The following is a 13,909-nucleotide window of genomic DNA, read 5'->3' on the forward strand; positions in this document are numbered from 1 at the left end:
CTTACCCCTACTTATTACAGCTTGACAAAGGGAACACACGGCTTGACACCTGTTGTCCGCATTTCTGGTGAAATACCTCCACACCGAAGAGCTGATTTTTTTGGTATTTTCACCTGGCATGTCAACGGCCATATTCCTCCCACGGACAACAGGTGTCTCCCCGGGTGCCTGACTTAAACAAACCACCTCACCATCAGAATCCTCCTGGTCAATTTCCTCCCCAGCGCCAGCAACACCCATATCCTCCTCATCCTGGTGTACTTCAACACTGACATCTTCAATCTGACTATCAGGAACTGGACTGCGGGTGCTCCTTCCAGCACTTGCAGGGGGCATGCAAATAGTGGAAGGCGCATGCTCTTCACGTCCAGTGTTGGGAAGGTCAGGCATCGCAAACGACACAATTGGACTCTCCTTGTGGATTTGGGATTTCAAAGAACGCACAGTTCTTTGCGGTGCTTTTGCCAGCTTGAGTCTTTTCAGTTTTCTAGCGAGAGGCTGAGTGCTTCCATCCTCATGTGTAGCTGAACCACTAGCCATGAACATAGGCCAGGGCCTCAGCCGTTCCTTGCCACTCCGTGTGGTAAATGGCATATTGGCAAGTTTACGCTTCTCCTCCGACAATTTTATTTTAGGTTTTGGAGTCCTTTTTTTTCTGATATTTGGTGTTTTGGATTTGACATGCTCTGTACTATGACATTGGGCATCGGCCTTGGCAGACGACGTTGCTGGCATTTCATCGTCTCGGCCATGACTAGTGGCAGCAGCTTCAGCACGAGGTGGAAGTGGATCTTGATCTTTCCCTAATTTTGGAACCTCAACTTTTTTGTTCTCCATATTTTATAGGCAGAACTAAAAGGCACCTCAGGTAAACAATGGAGATGGATGGATTGGATACTAGTATACAATTATGGACGGACTGCCACGGTTAGGTGGTATAAAAAAACCACGGTTAGGTGGTATATATTATAATAATAATACAATTATGGATGGACGGACTGCCTGCCGACTGCCGACACAGAGGTAGCCACAGCCGTGAACTACCGCACTGTACACTGGTTGATAAAGAGATAGTAGTGTACTCGTAACAACTAGTATGACACTATGACGACGGTATAAAGAAAGAAAAAAAAATACCACAGTTAGGTGGTATATATTATAATAATAATACAATTATGGATGGACGGACTGCCTGCCGACTGCCGACACAGAGGTAGCCACAGCCGTGAACTACCGCACTGTACACTGGTTGATAAAGAGATAGTAGTATACTCGTAACAACTAGTATGACACTATGACGATGGTATAAAGAATGAAAAAAAAACCACGGTTAGGTGGTATATATTATAATAATAATACAATTATGGATGGACGGACTGCCTGCCGAGTGCCGACACAGAGGTAGCCACAGCCGTGAACTACCGCACTGTACACTGGTTGATAAAGAGATAGTAGTATACTCGTAACAACTAGTATGACACTATGATGACGGTATAAAGAAAGAAAAAAAAATACCACGGTTAGGTGGTATATATTATAATAATAATACAATTATGGATGGACGGACTGCCTGCCGACTGCCGACACAGAGGTAGCCACAGCCGTGAACTACCGCACTGTACACTGGTTGATAAAGAGATAGTAGTATACTCGTAACAACTAGTATGACACTATGACGACGGTATAAAGAAAGAAAAAAAAATACCACAGTTAGGTGGTATATATTATAATAATAATACAATTATGGATGGACGGACTGCCTGCCGACTGCCGACACAGAGGTAGCCACAGCCGTGAACTACCGCACTGTACACTGGTTGATAAAGAGATAGTAGTATACTCGTAACAACTAGTATGACACTATGACGACGGTATAAAGAATGAAAAAAAAAACCACGGTTAGGTGGTATATATTATAATAATAATACAATTATGGATGGACGGACTGCCTGCCGACTGCCGACACAGAGGTAGCCACAGCCGTGAACTACCGCACTGTACACTGGTTGATAAAGAGATAGTAGTATACTCGTAACAACTAGTATGACACTATGACGACGGTATAAAGAAAGAAAAAAAAATACCACAGTTAGGTGGTATATATTATAATAATAATACAATTATGGATGGACGGACTGCCTGCCGACTGCCGACACAGAGGTAGCCACAGCCGTGAACTACCGCACTGTACACTGGTTGATAAAGAGATAGTAGTATACTCGTAACAACTAGTATGACACTATGACGACGGTATAAAGAAAGAAAAAAAAATACCACAGTTAGGTGGTATATATTATAATAATAATACAATTATGGATGGACGGACTGCCTGCCGAGTGCCGACACAGAGGTAGCCACAGCCGTGAACTACCGCACTGTACACTGGTTGATAAAGAGATAGTAGTATACTCGTAACAACTAGTATGACACTATGACGACGGTATAAAGAATGAAAAAAAAACCACGGTTAGGTGGTATATATTATAATAATAATACAATTATGGATGGACGGACTGCCTGCCGACTGCCGACACAGAGATAGCCACAGCCGTGAACTACCGCACTGTACACTGGTTGATAAAGAGATAGTAGTATACTCGTAACAACTAGTATGACACTATGACGACGGTATAAAGAATGAAAAAAAAACCACGGTTAGGTGGTATATATTATAATAATAATACAATTATGGATGGACGGACTGCCTGCCGACTGCCGACACAGAGGTAGCCACAGCCGTGAACTACCGCACTGTACACTGGTTGATAAAGAGATAGTAGTATACTCGTAACAACTAGTATGACACTATGACGGTATAAAGAATGAAAAAAAAACCACGGTTAGGTGGTATATATTATAATAATAATACAATTATGGATGGACGGACTGCCTGCCGACTGCCGACACAGAGGTAGCCACAGCCGTGAACTACCGCACTGTACACTGGTTGATAAAGAGATAGTAGTATACTCGTAACAACTAGTATGACACTATGACGACGGTATAAAGAAAGAAAAAAAAATACCACGGTTAGGTGGTATATATTGTAATACAATTATGGATGGACGGACTGCCTGCCGAGTTCCGACTGCCGACACAGAGGTAGCCACAGCCGTGAACTACCGCACTGTACTGTGTCTGCTGCTAATATAGACTGGTTGATAAAGAGATAGTATACAATACATACAACAATATACTACTATACTGGTGGTCAGGCACTGGTCACCACTAGTCACACTGGCAGTGGCACTCCTGCAGCAAAAGTGTGCACTGTTTAATTTTAAATTAATATAATATTATGTACTCCTGGGGGCTCCTGCTATAACAACCTGCAGTGCTCCCCAGTCTCCCCCACAATTATTATAAGCTTTGCCTTTTATACATTGATGTGCAGCACACTGGGCTGAGCTGAGTGCACACAGACTGAGTCACACTGTGTGACTGGCTGCTGCTGTGTATCGTTTTTTTTCAGGCAGAGAACGGATATAGCAGAGAACGGATATATTATATTAAAATAAATAAAAGTTAACTAACAACAACTGCACTGGTCACTGTGGTAAACTCTGTCTGACTCTGCACAATCTCTCTCTCTCTTCTAATCTAATTTCTAATGGAGAGGACGCCAGCCACGTCCTCTCCCTATCAATCTCAATGCACGTGTGAAAATGGCGGCGACGCGCGGCTCCTTATATAGAATCCGAGTCTCGCGAGAATCCGACAGCGTCATGATGACGTTCGGGCGCGCTCGGGTTAACCGAGCAAGGCGGGAGGATCCGAGTCTGCTCGGACCCGTAAAAAAAACATGAAGTTCGTGCGGGTTCGGTTTCAGAGAAACCGAACCCGCTCATCTCTACTATTTACTAAGCCTGGGATGGAGATAAAGTCGCTGGAGATAAAGTACCAGCCAATCGGCTCCAAACAGCTATGCCACAGACTGTGTTTGAAAAATGACAGTTGGGAGCTGATTGGCTGGGATTTTATCTCCAGTGACTTTATCTCCATCCAAGGCTTAGTAAATAGACCCCTTAGTTATTATACACAAGTGTCCAAATTGCTCTGTAAAAATGTATTTATTTCATATGTTTGGGAATCCAAGTACCCGTGCCGGCCGGTTCAATTAGCGGAGTTTACCTCATGTATTAAAACACAGAGGTGGACTTTTTCCTCACAGCTTCTGGAGCTGCAAGAATAGTTTGCAATAAATGGCACCCTCTGGGGTTTAATCCATTATGCATTTTACGTGGAATCTATCAATCGAGCGTTAGTCCATGGAGAAAAGGCAGTTATATTGAATTGCTCCAACGTGAAACTTGGAGCTATTCCCCTACTGGCAATAGCTCACAAATACACATTCAGAAAGTACACAGGTGTGTGTGTGTGTGTGTGTGTGTGTGTGTGTGTGTGTGTGTGTGTGTGTGTGTGTGTGTGTGTGTGTGTGTGTGTGTGTGTGTGTGTGTGTGTGTGTGTGTGTGTGTGTGTGTGTGTGTAATGATAACTTAGATATTTTTACTTATCTTTTGCAATTGTGTCTTATTTGCAAGACATTGTGCAGACCTCTAGGTCTGAAATGATGCACATCTGTAAATCTACAGTATGGCTACTGGAAGATTTGTGTGAAATATAAAATAGGAGACAAGTTTATTTCTTTCAAGGCAGACACAGGTAAATGAAATAGTAAATCAGTGACGCTATTTGCCACTTGCAATCAGATTTATATGTATACATGTGTAACATTTTTATGGCTTCATATTCACAAATATAAAGTGATTCACTTAAATAAAATAAAACATAAGGTTCTGCACCTGACCACCAATCATATAGTTATGAAATGCTGGTTGAGAAAGTGAGGGGGACTTGAGGGTATGTACTGTACATTCATTTTCTAATGTTGAAATTAATGTAAATATAGATATTATATAATTATATATAATATATGTTGTCAGTTTATTAATAACTAATTATATACCATTAAACACACTATTGCAAAATTATTTAAACCTGTTTGCAAAGCTATAACCAATAATTTGCCTGTTCAAATATTGCAAGGATAATTGTTTTCATGTCTGGAAAGATTGCACACAAGACTTAATTTCATTTAAAGTAATAAGTGTACTCATCTAACAACATACAGTATACACCCCTGAAAACGAGCATTCTTTATTATTACATATAACGGCAATAAGGCATATATATTTTTGGTGGTATGTATCTTGGTTCAAAATACTGTGAGCAAAGGGTACATAGACACTCAGATCAGTAACAGTATTGGGCCCTATACACTTGGTGATTTTGCCGATGTTATCGATTGACGATATTATTGTTGCCCGATTTTTCTTCAGTGATTTTAAGCATACACAGTGGACGATATCTATGGCCGATTTGGACGATATGACATTACATACATCGATATCATCCAAATTGGCTTGCATGTTTAAACGATGATCGATCAACGATGAACGATTGCGGGGATGCGCATCATTCATCGTTGTTGCAAAACACTGATATATCGTTCATTTTTTAACGATATCTTTCATATCTTTCAAAGATATCGCCAAGTGTGTAGGGCCCATATAACTGGTGACAGATCTTCCAAACAGAAGAGGACATACTGTAGTCCTTTAAATTCTTATATAAAGTAAGTAGTGCAGCAGTGGTGATACTTTAAGTTCAGTACCACAGGTGACATTTGCATAGGACTTCCAATTGCAGAAAACAGACAGAATTGTGACTGCATTACTCAGAACCAGGCCCTGAAAGTTTGTAGTGGTAGTAGTTTCAATCATGAGGAGTCACTTATACTTTGGGGCGATTTAGTAAAGACAGAGAGCGGAGGACATTTAATATGTCTATAGTGACATAAAATTCTGAGTAGTATACTGAATGAAGCAGCAAAGACAGGTGGAGGTGTATCTATAGTAACTGCTTGACATATGGGGTTGTTGAGGAATCAGGTGATGGGAGGGGATTAGCCCTTATGAGGGGAGGATTGATTAAGTTCTCCCTCTTTTCCTCAGGAAAAATTGAACAGTGAAGTGCTCTGTGTTTGTGTTGCACTGAACTGTTTATAATTGTGAATTTGTTGTATTTTCTTCTCCATTTCCTTTCACTCTTTACTACTCTCTATTTTTTCTCCTCCTTTTTTCTTTAATCTTTACTTTTTTCTAACTATTCTGTTCTTAAACATGCCGAGGCCCAGTAGTGCTGCAGGTCCCCCTATCCGTTTTATTGAAAGCGGTGGAAGGGGTACAGCGGAGTCTGTGTCAGGTGGGGGACAGGATATTACAGTACAGGGAAGACGGTGGGGTGTAGTAAATGTGGGTGGTAATACTGCCGCCATGGGTTGGGCTCGACCTCCTGAGAGAGCTGTGGTGGGCAGAGCTGCATCACACAGAGGCCGGGTGACCAGCACATCTGTGTCACGCACTGGTGGTGTACTTAGTGGTGTGAGTGCTGTTTCTTTGGAAGCGCAAACCGAAAAAATTATGTCTCGAAGCATTGGTGCCCTGGTGAAATCACGGAGTAGGGTGATGCAGAGAGTGGTAGCATCGAGAGGGGTTACCTCAGGATTGCATGTTCCATATGTGCACCACGGTCATCCCATGAGCCCGCGGGGTACCCTGGCGGGCAGAGGCGTTCGTTACTGAACCGGACTTTCCAGAGGTGAGCAATCTGGAAGGGGCACAAGTAAACAATTGGTGGTGCAAAGATTGGGAGCACCCAAGAGAGGCGGTAACAGGGAGAGGGTCAATTTGGAATTACAGAGGGAGTTGGTCAGCGCGCGGGTATTCCAGGCCTTGCAAATGCTGGCGTGCAGCAGAGAATTGAGCCTGTTAACTTGAGTATGAGGGGCAGTAGTGTGGCATCTGAGGTAATGCAAAGCAGGCTCACAGTTCCTAGGTGGTCATATGCAAATGCAGTGCGTTTAGGGCGCAAAGGTGCTGGTTGGAATTCGTCTGAGGTGGCGTCCATCTGTACTTCAGTGATATCAGCACTTGTCCCTGTTCTTACTATGGGTCATGCTGAGGGGAGAGTTGTGAGGGGGCAGAAGCCCTCCATGATTAATGAGTGTAGTGTAAGTGAACCAGCGGCCGTGGGTTCACACGCTAGGGCACGCAGGGAAAGTGGGGGTAATGAGATACTTGATTAGTGTCTAGTGGATGTTTCCTCTTGCATTTCTCCTGCAGAATCTTTGATTGTCCCCGAGCTACAGGAAGATTCAGGGGAGTCGTCGGCTGTGGTCAAATCCGCTCTAGACGATGGCGTTAGGTTTTATGGTGAGTCTGATTTTGACCTTGAAGCATGTCAGGAGGGTGCAGTAGCCAGCTCGGCCAACAAGTCAGTGGTTAAGGAGAAAACATGCAAGCAAAAAGCTGCAGATAAGTGAAAACATAGGCGCAGGTGTAGGAAGGAGAGTGATTCAGCCACATCTTCCTCAGAGTCCTCAGATTCAGAGGATAGTGATTGTAGTGGTTGCAAGAGAAAACACAAAAGAAAGCATAAACATAGCAGTTCCAGTATGTCCTCAGAGGATGGTCCTGTGGATTCTCTGCAATGTGCTAATACGGCCGTTTTAACAGGAATACGGCCCAGAATTATGGATCGCATACGTGAGGGCAGATATGTTAACATGTTTGCATTAACTAGCAAAGCAAAGAAGTCATTAGCTGCAAACAGAAAGAAATCAGGTATAGGTGAAGAGGCATATAAATCATATTCTAATTGGCAAAAAGGGATGCTGATTCTATGAGAGAGGAGCAGCCTATTTGGACCTTTGTGCACCAGCTATATTGCACTTTTACAGCATATCTTTTCCAGTGACATTATCTGGAGAATTGATGGTGAACGTGTGAGTAACACTAAAACGCAGGTGTCTGCATACGGCACCCGGAGACTCACAGAGCCTGGAAGCCGGGCTCCAGAGGCATTATCAGGAGAATCAACGGTGAAGGTGTGCCTATTAACGGGACGCAGGTGTCTGCATACGGCACCCGAAGACGCGGACTCACAGAGCCTGGAAGTCGGGGTAATTAACATTAACATACCAGGCGCCAGCGAAGTGCCTTCCCGCAGCCCGAGACCGTCTCACATTATTTTCCTGTTCCGCATGTCAGCTTCAGGTGCGAACCATATGTAAAGTTCCGTTGTGGAGCGTTTGTCACACTTACCTGTTGCACTTTTTGGCTGAGTGGCAATTTGATGAAGAGTGTCTAACACTACAAAACATAACGAGACACTGTTGCAATTTATAGCTGGTCAAACTATTTGCACGATCCTATACAAAGGACTTATTTTTAGTATTTTTATTGATTTTTCTGTGCACAGGAGTTTACTTATGATCCACCTCCTTTAGCTTATTATTAGCTTATTACTATGTTCTGATTTTTGCTTTTTTGATTTATGTTTTATTTAGACCGGTCTAATCAATTTATTCTTAAATTAATTTTTAAACATACATGTATGTATGTGTGATAAAAATAAAAAAGAATCATATAAAGTATATTTAATTATCCTTTTTGTTTTGTTTTTATTGAGTCAAGCAAACTCTGAGCCATATCATTTTGTAGAGTTAATTAGCGCAGGAATCTATGTGTATGCTGATGTTTGCAGCCTGTTAATTAGAGACAAGACCTCAAGAGCATTTGAACGTAATCAAATATATGTATTTGTTACATGAATTAGCGAGATCAGGGCACCGGACAGCTTGGAGGATTTATGATGAGAATTTTCGTAGGAAACAGCATGGCACAGCTGTCATAGATTTTGGTAAAAAAGATGTGGAGATTTTTGTAGACGTTACACAACCACAGAAGAATGGTTCTGAAATAATTAGTGAGAAACGTGGTGGTAACAGTAGTAGATGGATGCCAGGAAAGAACAGTCAAGGTAGGTGCTATGCTTTTAATAATGGCCAATGTACCCTAGGGTCTAGGTGTCGTTTTCAGCATGATTGTATCCGCTGTAGGGGGTTACATCCCATTAGGGACTGCTCGCAGCCATCAGGTGGTAGAGGAGGTTTTAACAGTCAGCAGAACCACGCTCCCATGGTTGCCAATGCTAAGTAGGGCCCCTACTCCAGTGAGATTGGATAAATTGTCTTATTGGTTAGCATATTACCCAAACAGGGAAGACGCTTATTTATTAAGGTTGAGTTTTTTCAGAGGTTTCCCTTTGCCTATTAAGGGCCAAGTTTTTATGGTGTGGTTCGTAGTTTGCGCTCGGGTGAACAGTTTTCAAAAATTTGGAAAGAAAAAGTTGATAAGGTTGCTTTAGGAAGAATGGCAGGGCCTTTTAGATCTCCGCTAGTTCCGGATTTAATTTTGTCCCCGGTGGGTGTTGCTCCTAAGAGGACCCCGGGGAAGTTTAGATTAATTCAGCATTTATTATTTCCAAAGGGGTCTTCAGTTAATGATGCCATTCCGTAGTTTTTGACCATGGTAGCTTATCAATCTTTTGAACATGCGTTGGCAAAGGTTAGGTCATTTGGTAGGGGAGCTTTGATGAGTAAAATTGACATAGAGTTGGCTTTTCGTCTTTTGATCCGTAATTTTTTCGCTATTTGGGTTTTCGCCTGGTTTCTATATAGATAGATGTCTTCCTATGGGTTGTTCTATATCTTGTTCGTATTTTGAAAAGTTTAGTAGTAGTGGTGCATTTCAGAATATTTAGGCGAGTCTGGAATTGTTCATTATTTGAATGATTTTTTGTTCATGGGTCCCGCTGAGTCCATTATTTGTGGTAATATTTTATCGAATGCATTTTCATTGTTTACTGACTTTGGTGTTCCGGTAGCTGATAAAAAGACGGTGGGCCCTACATCGGTGTTGACCTTCTTGGGTATTGAAATTGATACGATTGAGTGTTGCTGTCATTTGCCTATTGAAAAAGTAATAAAGTTGAGGGAGGATATAATGGTGGCATTGGCTAATGGCAAGGTGACGTTGAAACAGTCTCAGTCATCGTTGGGGTTGCTTAATTTCGCTTGTAGAGTTATCCCAATGGGTAAGGTCTTTAGTAGGAAGTTGGAAAGAGCGACAGCTGGTGTTAAGTGGCCGGGTCATTTTATACGTTTATCTAGAGAAATTCGTAGGGATTTGCATATTTGTGAAGAGTTTTTGTTGGATTTTAATGGTGTTCACATTTGGCAGTCTGAACCCAGATCCAATGTTGAGTTGCAGTTATTCACTAATGCGTCTGGTTCTTTGGGTTTTGGAGCATTTCTGGAAGGCAGGTGGTGAGCGTCCCCCTGGCCGAAAGCATGGTTTGATGAAGGCTTAACAGGCAATCTGTTGTTGTTAGAGTTATTCCCGATCATGGTTGCTTTGGCATTATGGCACGAGGTATTAGCCAATGTTTCAGTAGTTTTTTGGTGTGATAATTTGTGGGTCGCTCAGGCAATTAACAGACAAAAAGCTGCTGGTCTACCTGTTTTGCATTTGTTGGGTCAGATTGTCCTGCGTTGTCTACAATGGAATATAAATTTTTGCGCCAGGCATGTTCCAGGCATTGAAAATGCTGTGGCAGATGCTCTATCACATTTTGAGTGGCACAGGTTCAGGGTGCTAGTGCCGGATGCAAATGTATCTGGTGACCCTTGCCTATCTTATGCCTGGCAGGTGATATGCCCGGATTGGAGGGTCTAGCGCTAAGGTCTTTGGTGCCTTCCACTCTTCAGGGGTACAGAACAGCAATGAGAGAGTGGGAGAGATATGTCCACATGCGTCGAGACCAAGGTAAGAGCGATTATACCATGTTGATGGAGTATGTTTGGGAATGTTTTAGCGAAGGCAAGTCAAAAGGATTTGTATCACGCTTCCTGTCTGCTCTATCTTATTTCTTGAGACTTGAAGGACGGCATGATTTCACTAAATCTTTCTTTTTAGTGAGACATTGAAAGGGTGGGCTCAAGTGATGCCCCCTGTACAGGATGCACAAAGACCAATAACCATTTCAATGTTGCGGCGCATGGCGGTTGTTTTGCAAGAGGTCTGTGCATCTGATTACGAGGCACTTTTATTTGGATTGTGTTTCGTGATTGCCTTCTTCTGGGTTTTTAGAGTCAGTGAATTGGTGGCAGCATCAAAAACAGCGATGTCACCTATGTTTTGTGAGCATGCGTCACTGGATAAAGGATGCTTATGGTGCAAAGTGCAGCGTTCTAAAACTGATCAATTAGGCAAAGGGTGTTGGGTGACTTTGAGGTGTGTTGAGGATATTGAGATTTGCCCAGTGTCACTGGCAAAGGAATATTTGAGAGCAAGGACTGATATGCCAGGTCCATGGATGCAGTATAGGGATGGTATGTCGGTTACTCAATTTCAATTTAGATGGGTGATGGAACGCTGTATATTCACAATGAGTTTTCCAGTATCAAAATATGGTACCCATTGATTCCGGATAGATGCGGTGACAACAGCGGCCACTGAAGGCCATTCGAGCAGGCAAATTAGAGCTCTTGGTCGGTGGAAGTCTGATGTATTTCGGAAATATATCGGGTTTTGAACTGGGGTAACAAAATCAGACCTGAGGTATCAGCCACTCGCCATATTTAGGGGTCTTGAGGATTTTTTTATCCTGTCAGGTGCCTTAAGCCATGGGGTTCACACCCGCTTGAAAGGTGTGTTTTTCGCCTCTCGTCAAGTCTAATTCTTCATATTCCTCCCACACACCACCATCCTGCCTTTCAAATATGTCACCTTAGAGTCCAAATTAAAAATAGTTTAATGATTAAAAATACCATTTTAGAAAGGTCATAATGGGGATAGTTTTTTTTTTATCTTGGTAGTAAGGTTGCTTTTAGGTTATTTCTTTCAATTCTTGTGGTATGAAGGTGGTTTGAATATTGTTTTTTATATTTTCAGATTGGCATTTGGATGAGTGTCCGATATGGATTGTGGGGCACTCGTATGTCTTTCATGGTGAAAGGTTTGGGTTGGAGTGCCTACAGTCCCCTAAAGCAGAGCTGATCAGGTGGATCGGTGTGAGGGGCCTACGTTGGGAGCAAGTCATGCCCCTATTTTGGCAGCAGATTCAGAGATCGGGTTGCCCATTGAGAGTGGTGTTCCATGCCGGGATAAACGACTTGACCAAAAGGTCAGGTCTGGACATCCGGGAAAACCATGGTTAGGGACCTAGATATCCTATAAAACAGGTTACCCTTCCTAAGCGTGGGATGGTCTGACATCATTCTACGTTTAGTGTGGAGAGACCGGCTGCCATAGAGTTGGTCCGGCGCTGGATCAATTCTGTGGTGGGCCGGGCTGTGAGTGAGAATTGGGGGTTTGTGGTCCTGCATCCCTCCATTTCGGTTTCTACCCCTCAGGTATACATTGGCGATGGTGTCCATTTAAATTTGAGGGGTATGGAAATTTTTCTGGAGGACCTGTTGTCCTCCATCTATAGTTGGGAATTTTATTAGTTATGTAGAAGGATTTTTTAGGAGACAGAGTATGCAGAGTGTTTTAAGGTTTGACATATGGTGGCGGGGTTTCATTGAAACTGTGTCGGGTTGAGACGGCCTGAAATTGTGGCTGTAGTTGAAAAAGGGTTTATAGGTGCTCAGGAGATGAGAAGGTGGTGGAGTTTGATACATTACAGGGCCAGAGTACCATCGGACCAGATGGGCTTCGGTCTCCGGTGGAGTGGGTAGATACCTCAGCACCTTTTGGTTTGGAGTTGGGGAATACCTTGAGTGAGAGTTGGCCACGGTATCACCGGTAAATATTAATCAACACAAGGGGTGGCAAATGGCCCCATATTGCCCCTTGTTATGCGATGGAGGCAGGGCTGAAATTGGGCCCTGGCCTCTTATTGTGATGTGAACCTTGTAAGTTGTTTGGGTCAGCCACAATGAAAAGGATTAAAGTTTAGAATAAATTGGGACTTGATTTAAATAGGCCGTCCCTCCTTGCCACCATACCATTTTTTAATAATAAAGCTGACATTTTTATTTGGCAAAATTATTTCTGTTGTCGGTGTCAGTTATTTATGATAATGGCAAAATTCATCAGTCGGAATGGAAATACAATGATAATCTAAAAGTAATTTATTTTTCTTAAATGCAAATCACCAAAATATTCCAACCACAGAGTCAGCTTGAATAACCACAGGGGCTTCATTATCTTAAATATTCAGGTTATTTAAGCCTCAATCAATACCACCACTATTTACAGTAATTAATGGAATAGTCCAGCAGACAGTGAATTGCTCCAATCCTTATATAGAAATATATAACAAAGCAACGTATAACGATTTTACACCTGAATGCTATCAACAGATGTTAAAAACCTCAATTGCATAATCTCAATATACATATCTATAGTGAGCTTGCAGGTTCACCCTCACCAACATTAGTGGTCAAATAGTAGGCACAAAAGCCAGTACTCACCCGTAATTACAGGAAATGATGAGCGGATTCGGTTTTACTCAGTTCTCAAAACCGAATCTTATTGGCTATCCAAAACACGTGACATCAGTGAGCCAATAAGATTCGGTTTTGAGAACCGAGTAAAACCGAGTAAAACCGAATCCGCTCATCACTAGAAATCACTGACATTTCCAGAGAATAATAGTCACAAACAACATCCCCTATCAATAGTGTAAGAAGCAAATTAGGATTAGTTATGTTTATCCCTTCACCCTTCAATTTCTCACTCTTCACCCTTCAACTTTTAAATTAATACAAACTACGTTAGTAGGGAAAGGGATACTACTGCACTAGCATATTATAGAAAAGTTCCAAATTAGAACAAAGGAAACCCCTAGTTATATTCTATATCAGATATTTGAATTGTATAGGAGGTGCTGCCACTGAATATATTGTTGCCAATATATAGTTATGCACAAAAAGAAACAGAGAAGGATTGGACTTGAAGTGGCGCACTTAAACATTAAATTGATACATAAATTATAA

This window comes from Pseudophryne corroboree, chromosome 1 (assembly GCF_028390025.1).
Source record: "Pseudophryne corroboree isolate aPseCor3 chromosome 1, aPseCor3.hap2, whole genome shotgun sequence".
NCBI classification, from domain to species: Eukaryota; Metazoa; Chordata; class Amphibia; order Anura; family Myobatrachidae; genus Pseudophryne; species Pseudophryne corroboree.